This window comes from Dama dama, chromosome 26, assembly GCF_033118175.1.
Source record: "Dama dama isolate Ldn47 chromosome 26, ASM3311817v1, whole genome shotgun sequence".
In the NCBI taxonomy this organism is placed as follows: domain Eukaryota; kingdom Metazoa; phylum Chordata; class Mammalia; order Artiodactyla; family Cervidae; genus Dama; species Dama dama.
Genome location: NC_083706.1, coordinates 19458619 through 19466895, shown reverse-complemented (window position 1 = coordinate 19466895; position 8277 = coordinate 19458619). Strand labels below are relative to the sequence as shown.

The 8277-nt window shown below is 40.9% G+C and overlaps 1 pseudogene; it reads left to right on the top strand.

Moving 5' to 3' along the window:
• LOC133047054 (olfactory receptor 10AG1-like) lies at window positions 1-1037 on the top strand (annotated as a pseudogene).
• The last annotated feature ends 7240 nt before the right edge of the window (window positions 1038-8277 follow it).

Genomic DNA, 8277 nt, shown 5'->3' with positions numbered 1-8277 from the left:
ATGAAAAGTAAGAAGATGTATAATCTAGTTTATACACAAAAAACAAGAGTCAGTAAAAATGAAATGACAGTGCCTCTGATTGAATCATTCCCACAGATGAAATATGAAGAGATGGAATCAGAATACAACAGGTCCACAGGATATAATTTGCACTACTGGGATTTTCTGATCTTCCAAACCTCCAAGGGTTATTATTTGGAGTGTTTACCATCACTTACATCATTATTTTAATTGGAAATGGCCTCTTCATAATACTAACTAGGCTTGACCCAGCACTGCACAAACCCATGTATTTTTTTCCTGGCAAACTTTTCCTCCTTGGAAATCTGTTATGTGTCCATCACTCTCCCTAGGATTTTGGTGAACCTTTGGACTCAGGACAGAAGGATATCTATCCTGGACTGTGCCACCCAAATGTGCTTCTTCCTTATCCTCGGAGCCACTGAGTGCTTCCTCCTGGCGGTGATGGCCTATGACCGCTGTGTGGCCGTCTGTGACCCTCTGCACTATCCCCTGGTCGTGACCCCAAAGGTGTGCCTCCAGCTGGCTGTGGGCTCCTGGGTGAGTGAAATCCCAGTGCAGGTAGGGCAAACATGCCAGATCTCTCTGAGTTTCTGTCATTTGAAATAGGTTAACCACTTCTTCTGTGCCATTCCCCCCTCCCCCATTCTGAAGCTGGCCTGCAGACACTTTTGCCCACGAGCTGTCAGTCTATGCAGTAGCTCTGTTGTCTGTTGTTGGACCTTTTATGCTGATCCCTGCCTCTTACAGCAAAATCATTTCCAGTATTCTGAGGTTGCCAACAGCCAGAGGAAGAGCCAAAGCCACGTGTTCCTCTCCTGTTGGTTGTGCTTTCATTCTTTGGATCTGCCATTACCTACTTAAGGCCCAAATCCAGTCATTCTGCAGGAACTGACAAACCCCTCTCTGTGCTCCACACCATAGTGACTCCAATGTTCAATCCCATGATATACAGCCTTTGGAACAAGGATGTGATTGCAGCACTGAAAAAATTATTACTGAAAAAAGTAGTGTGATGAGTTTATTTTAAAATGCTTTAAATACTGGCCACAGGGTTATCAGAGAAATTTTTAAAGATGTCTACATTTCCTAGTTTCGAAGTTGACCACTTCTTTTTGTACTATAATTTTCAGTTCAGTTCAGTTGCTCAGTCATGTCTGACTCTTTGCGACCCCAAGGACTGCAATATGCCAGGCTTCCCTATCCATCACCAACTCCCGGAGTTTGCTCAAACTCATGTCCATCAAGTCCATGATGCCATCCAACCATCTCCTCCTCTGTCGTCCCCTTCTCCTCCAGTCTTCTATCTTCCCCAGCATCAAGGTCTTTTCAAATGAGTCTGTTCTTCACATCAGGTGGGCAAAGTATTGTAGTTTCAGCTTCAGCATCAGGACTGATCTCCTTTAAGATGGACTGGTTGGATCTCCTTGCAGTCCAAGGGACTCTCAGCAGTCTCCAACACCACAGATCAGCGGTAATTATCCCTCTATCCCTTCCCTCCCCTCGCCCGCCCCCACTCCAGGTGTCACCTGAGGCTGGGCTCCCTGTGCTAAACAGCAGCTTCCCACCAGCTATCCGTCTCACGCCTGATCGTGTATGCATGTTGATGCTATTTTCTCCATTCATCTCCCCTGTGTAAGTCCATTCCCTACATCTGTGTGTCCATTCCTTTCCTACAAATAGGTTCATCAGTACCATTTTTTTTTAGATTCTATATACATGTATTACTTAATAAAGAAGATTTTACAAAATCGTGGAACACTGCTGTTCCAGGAGTTCGATCACTGGTTTTTAATATTCTCTTTACCAGATGTAGAGCAAGTCATTTAGCTACTATTTTTCCTTTCATTCTTTTAAAGAACAAAATTAAAATGAGTATGAAGCTTATTAAAAAGCACATGGCTAGCCATACCATAAATAAAATAAATGTGTTTTATTTTCACAAAATAAATGTGAAATAAATAAATGTGTTTTCTTACACAGGCCTGAATATGATTCTAAAGAAGAAAATACACATTCATGTTTCACAGTGTTTGGTGGTGGTAGATAGTATCTTTTTAGTGGCTTTTCAGCTGGTGCAGAAGCTCTTTTGTGGTAGGAAATGTTTCTCAGAAATGCAGGTTTTGGTATTTTAATGTGTGTGTTATGACTGAGCACTTCAATGTTTAAACAGTGCTTTCCTCTGCTGTGTATGTATTCAACACAACTCCATCTGGTATATGAACTTCGGTGAACTACCGACACACCTCATCTGTGACTACAGACACACCTCATTAGTACTTTGCAAAGATTTAATATACTCATGGTATCAATGCGAGAGTAGTTAAAGAGGTCTTATTTTAAAGAAAAGCATTCCATGTTTCTGTAGGTGTGGATTTCATAATTAAAAATCCCATAGCTAGATATTTGACAGCACTTTTGCACGAATATCTACTATTAAAAAAAAGTGTTTCATTTTATCATCAAGTTTGTTGCTACTCCTATATAATTTTAACATTAAAAAGCATTATTGAACATGCAGGCTTTGCAGATTTTATTTACAATTAGGCTAACAGAGAATATGACCCCATCATCATTATTTGAAATAACAGTAAAACCAAACTTGGGAAAACTATTTCCACAGTTTATGATTCAGTTCAATTCAGTTCAGTTGCTCAGTCATGTCCGACTCTTTGCGACCCCATGGACTGCAGCACGCCAGACTTCTCTGCCCATCACCAACTCCCAGAGCTTACTCAAACTCATGTCCATCGAGTCAGTGATGCCATCCAACCAGCTCATCCTCTGTCATCCCCTTCTCCTCCTGCCTTAAATCTTTCCCAGCAGCAGGGTCTTTTCAAATGAGTCGACTCTTTGCATCAGGTGGCCAAAGTATTGGAGTTTCAGCTTCAGCATCTGTCCTTCCAATGAATATTCAGGACTGATTTCCTTTAGGATTCACTGGTTTGATCTCCTTGCAGTCCAAGGAATTCTCAAGAGTCTTCTCCAACACCATAGCTGAAAAGCATCAATTCTTTGAGGCTCAGCTTTCTTAATAGTCCAACTCTCACATCCATACATGACCACTGGAAAAACCATAGCCTTGACCAGATGGATCTTTGTTGGCAAAGTAATGTCTCTGCTTTTTCATATGCTATCTAGGTTGGCCATAACTTTTCTTCCAAGGAGCAAGCATCTTTTAATTTCATGGCTGCAGTCACCATCTGCAGTGATTTTATTTCCACATCTATTTGCCATGAAGTGATGGGACTGGATGCCATGATCTTAATTTTCTGAATGTTAAGCTTTAAGGCAACATTTTCACTCTCCTCTTTCACTTTCATGGCAGATTCAAATCAATGTATGGCAAAACCAATACAATGTTGTAAAGTAAAATAAATAAATAATTTAAATTAAAAAAAAATTTTTAAAAAAGAAGCTCTATAGTTCTTCACTTTCTGCTATAAGAGTGGTATCATCTGAGTATCTGAGGCTATTGATATTTCTCCCAGCAATCATGATTTCAGCTTGTGCTTCATCCAGCACAGCATTTCTCATGATGTACTCTGCATATAAGTTAAATAAGGGTGGCAACTGTATATAGCCTTGACATACTCGTTTCCCAATTTGCAACCAGCCTGTTATTCCATGCCCAGGTCTAATTGTTGCTTTTTGTCCTGCATACAGGTTTCTCAGGAGGCAGGTCAGGTGGTCTGGTATTCCCATCTCTTGAAGAATGTTCCACAGTGTGTTTTGATCTGCACAGTCAAAGGCTTTGGCATAGTCCATAAAGCATAAGTCAATTTTTTTCTAGAACTCCCTTGCTTTTTCAATGATCCAACGGATGTTGCCAATCTGATCTCTGGTCCCTCTGCCTTTTCTAAATCCAGGTTGAACACCTGGAAGTTTATGGCTCATGTACTCCTGAAGCCTGGCTTGGAGAATTTTGAAGATTACTTTGCTAACATGTTAGATGAGAACAATTGTGCAGTAGTTTGAGCAATCTTTACCATTGCCTTTCTTTGGGGTTGGAATGAAAACTGACTATTCCAGTCCTGTGGCCACTGCTGAGTTTTCCAAATTTGCTGGTGTATTGAGTGCAGCACTTTCACAGCATCATCTCTTAGGATTTGAAATAGGTCAACTGGAATTCCATCGCCTCCACTAGCTTTGTTTGTAGTGATGCTTCCTAAGGACCACCTGACTTCGCATTCCAGGATGCCTGGCTCTAGGTAAGTGATCACACCATCGTGGTTACCCAGGTCATGAAGGTCTTTTTTGTACAGTTCTTCTGTGTATTCGTGCCACTTTTTCGTCATATGCTCTGCTTCTGGCTAACAATACCTATGTTGGTACTGACCTATAGTTATGTTTCAATCTATCTTTCCTTTGAATGTTCAGCCAATCATGATAATAAGTTCCTATGACTAAAATTTTATCATTAAGATTAAATTAGTTAAATATTTATAAATAGCCTTTAAGGAAGAATGGGTTGTTCTCTAGTCTGGAAAGGATCACTTTATGGTATTTGAAATATAGCACAATTTTAACAGTATTGTGCATGTATCATCCAAACAACTGTGACATAATAGACATGTTTTAACATTAAATTTTACTGTCATCATCTGTGTGTCCCTGTCTGCAAACTGTATCGATTAGGTGTATGAGAGTGTCTGTGACAAACAAGTAACTCAGGAACGACAAAGACCTCCTGCCAGCATCTAACTGAGATTATTTTTCAACCCACAGGCTGACCATGGCAGTCTAGTTGTCAAAGGTAATTGATTGTTAAATGAGAATAAACGGTCCTCTTTAGACTGGTTCAAGGGAATGGCCATGTATAATACCATAGAGATGCTTTCATTAATTGATAGTATTTTAAAATATATTCTATAATATTTTAAATTTGTATGCAAATTAAAATGCACTTTTTTTGTAAACTTTTTGAGAAGTCTGACAAATCCACAGAGTTGTTACCAAAATCATGATCAAAATACAGAACAGCATGATCAATCTCCAAAATTCTCATGTTTTGTCTCTTTAGTTAATACCCTACCAATTTACTACCAGCTGACCAGTCCTCTATCCATATGACTTTTTCAAAATGTCATATAAATGGAATCATAAAGCCTTTTAAGTCTGAATTTTCACTTTGCATAAAGCATTTAGCATATTGCTGCTGCCTCAATATAGTTTGTTTATTTATATTTCTTAGTAGTGTTTCACACTATGTAATGTACCAGAGCTTGTTTACTCATTCCTTGGGTGAAGAACATGTGGCTGTTTCCAGAATTTCACTGTTAAAACTGCCCTGAATGTTTGATAATAGATTTTTGTGTAAATACAAGTTTTCTTTTCTCTATAAAGTGGGACTTCTGGATAAATGTGTTTTGTAAGTGTGCAATTAACTTTATAATGAACCACCAACCTTCAGAGAAGCTGTCTCAATTTTCCATTCCTACGAGAAATGTACAGAAGTTCACTTGTTCTAAATCATCAGCAGCATTATCTGTGCATTATTTTTGTTGTTGCTTTGTTTTCATTAGATTTTTTTTAAACTTTAATGTGTCTAGTGATATTTCATTTTTTAATTTTGATTTTCCTAATCAAACTCAGTAATTTCACACTGAGTTTTTCATGGTGTAATTTGTCATCTTTGTATCTTCTTTGATGAATTATCTGTTCAAACTGTTTTCTAACATTTTACTTGTGCTGTTGCTTTATTACATAGTTTTAAGATTTTTATATATTTATATGTAAATACAAAAAGTATATATGCAATGCATATGTATTCATATATATTTATATTCACTGACAGGCCTCCTTAGAAGCTCAGTGGTAAAGAATCCACCTGCCAAGCAGGATATAAGGGTTCAATCCTTGGGTGGGGCAGATCCCCTGGAGAAGGAAATGGCCATCCACTCCAGTATTCTTGCCTGGGAAATCCCATGGACAGAGGAGCCTGGTGGGTTACAGTCCATGAGGTTGTGAAAGAGTCAGACATGACTTAGGGACTAAACAACAACAGTATTGATTGACAGATTACAAAATGAAAGAAAGCCATTATCCAAAAATTTTACTGTCAGGAATTAAGCTGATAGAACTGCTCAGCTGCACATGTATGCTACGTTTCATGCAAAGAGACTTGTAACAAGATGTCTGACTCCATATTTGATGCTTGACTGTGGACAGCTTTTAAAGCACACAGTTGAAACAGTTGAAATGGCCCAGTGTAAAATAAAATGGGATCCTCTAAGAATTGAACTCATTATACAAGAACCATTTGAAAGAGAAGGGGAATTTTTTTCGTAATTAGGGCCAGAAAGTGCCTTCCTCTTCCCGTCTTCCCCATCCTTCTGTACCCACCCCAGCTTCTGCAGGCCGTCCCTGGGGACCAGACCCTCCAGGCTGTCATGCACAGCTTGTGGTCAGTGGGGCTGTGTAAAGAGCAACGCCTGACGAGCCTGCGCAGACCTGTCCACCCGCGGGCTCACCGCACGCCCCCTCCTTGGGGCTGGCCTTGCACTGCCCCAGCTTCAGGCTGGGGTTCAGCTGGGAGAGAATGGCAGTAAGCTGGCCTCTCCTGTAGTCAGAGGTGATGGGGGTCCCAGCAGCCCTGGCCTCCCCAGGGAAGCAGGAGGACCTTTGGTTTGCCTCTGGTCAGGCCGTCTGGGCTCAGAGAGTATAGGCTGGTCCAGAGGCAGCGTGTTCCCATTCCTGGGGTACGAGCTGCAGGGAGCAGGGACGAAGGACTCCTTCCCCCCACCAACCCATCCATCCACCTGGCTCGGAGGAACCGCACAATGCCCTGGGGCCCTTGGCTTGTGTCCTTGCTTTGTCTTCCACCTTCACCATCCCCTTTCTCCAAATCAAGTTGATTCAGGAAGAGGGGGGATTAGCTTGCAGCATTTCTCCATTTTACAACCCAATTAGGCTGATCCATAAAATGGAAGTAATGAATGGCACCATATGATCACAGCCTTAATGCCGTGGCCCCAGCTATGAAGGCTCCATAGGCAATAACAATGAAATTACTGACTTCATTCCAATAGCAAATATCAAGTATTTTGTAGCCATAGATTTAGCTAATATATTCTGCTCAGTGCCTATTTTGATTGCCTCTCAGAAGAAGTTTGCTTTCACCTCTAAAGGGACACAAGATACTTTACTTGACTGCTCATAAGTTATCTCAGTAGCTCTGCCATCTCATACAATTTTTTCAAGATATTAACTGCATTCAACTCCTTCTGGAAATATGGGTGTGACATTGTGTATAAATGGATTCGGGCTTCCCCAGTGGCTCAGCAGTAAAGAGTCTGCCCGCTGAGCTGTGGAGATGCAGGTTCAGTCCCTGGGTCAGGAAGATCCCCTGGGGGAGAGTATGGCAACCCACTCAAGTGTTCTTTCCTAGAGAATCCCATAGACAGAGGAGTCTGTGAGCTGCAGTCCAGAACGTCACAAAGAGTCGGACATGTCTGAAGCAACTCAGGACTCCCTCACATAAAGGGATTCATTTGACAGATTCATTTAGGACCATTGGAGGAGGTCATCTGGAGAAGGTGACATCTGGTTGACTGGCAAACTAGATCTGTGTGCTCCTCACCCTTTCCCTTGTCTTTAGAATGTACATTCTGTCCATCATTCCTATAGTGAGAGATATTTTCAAAGACCACACAACAGTCTTGAGAGAGCAAATTACTGTTGAGACCATCTGAACAGTATACATGCTTGAAGCTAATTAAGACCTCTATATAAATACTTGAAATTCTGACTGGTGGGTGTTGAGATCTACTTGTATCACAGCCACCCATGAAAAGCCCTATATGTGAGACTACAAGCAATAATTTGATGCTTATTCTAGAACTTGAGTTCAACTTTAATTCAATTGTATTTTACTGACCTGCTGTAAAATTAATACAGCTTATTGGGATACCAGTGCTTCCCCAGTGGTTCAGTGATCAAGAATCCCCCTACAGTGCAGGAGACCCAGGTTTGGTCACTGGGTCAGCAAGATCCCCTGGAGGAGGAAATGGCAACCCACTCCAGTATTCTTGCCTAGAGAATTCTATGGAAAGCGGAGCCTGGTGGGTTACAGTCCATGGGGTGGCAAACAGTCGGACATGACTTAGAGACAACAACAAGAATATTTGGATATTGATACCAATATGAGAAGAATCAGGACTTTTTGTTTGATGATGGTTTACTAGAATCTGAGAGTCACAGTTTCCTGCACAGAGAGGAATGTTATCAATTTACGAACTAGTGGGAAAATTTCTT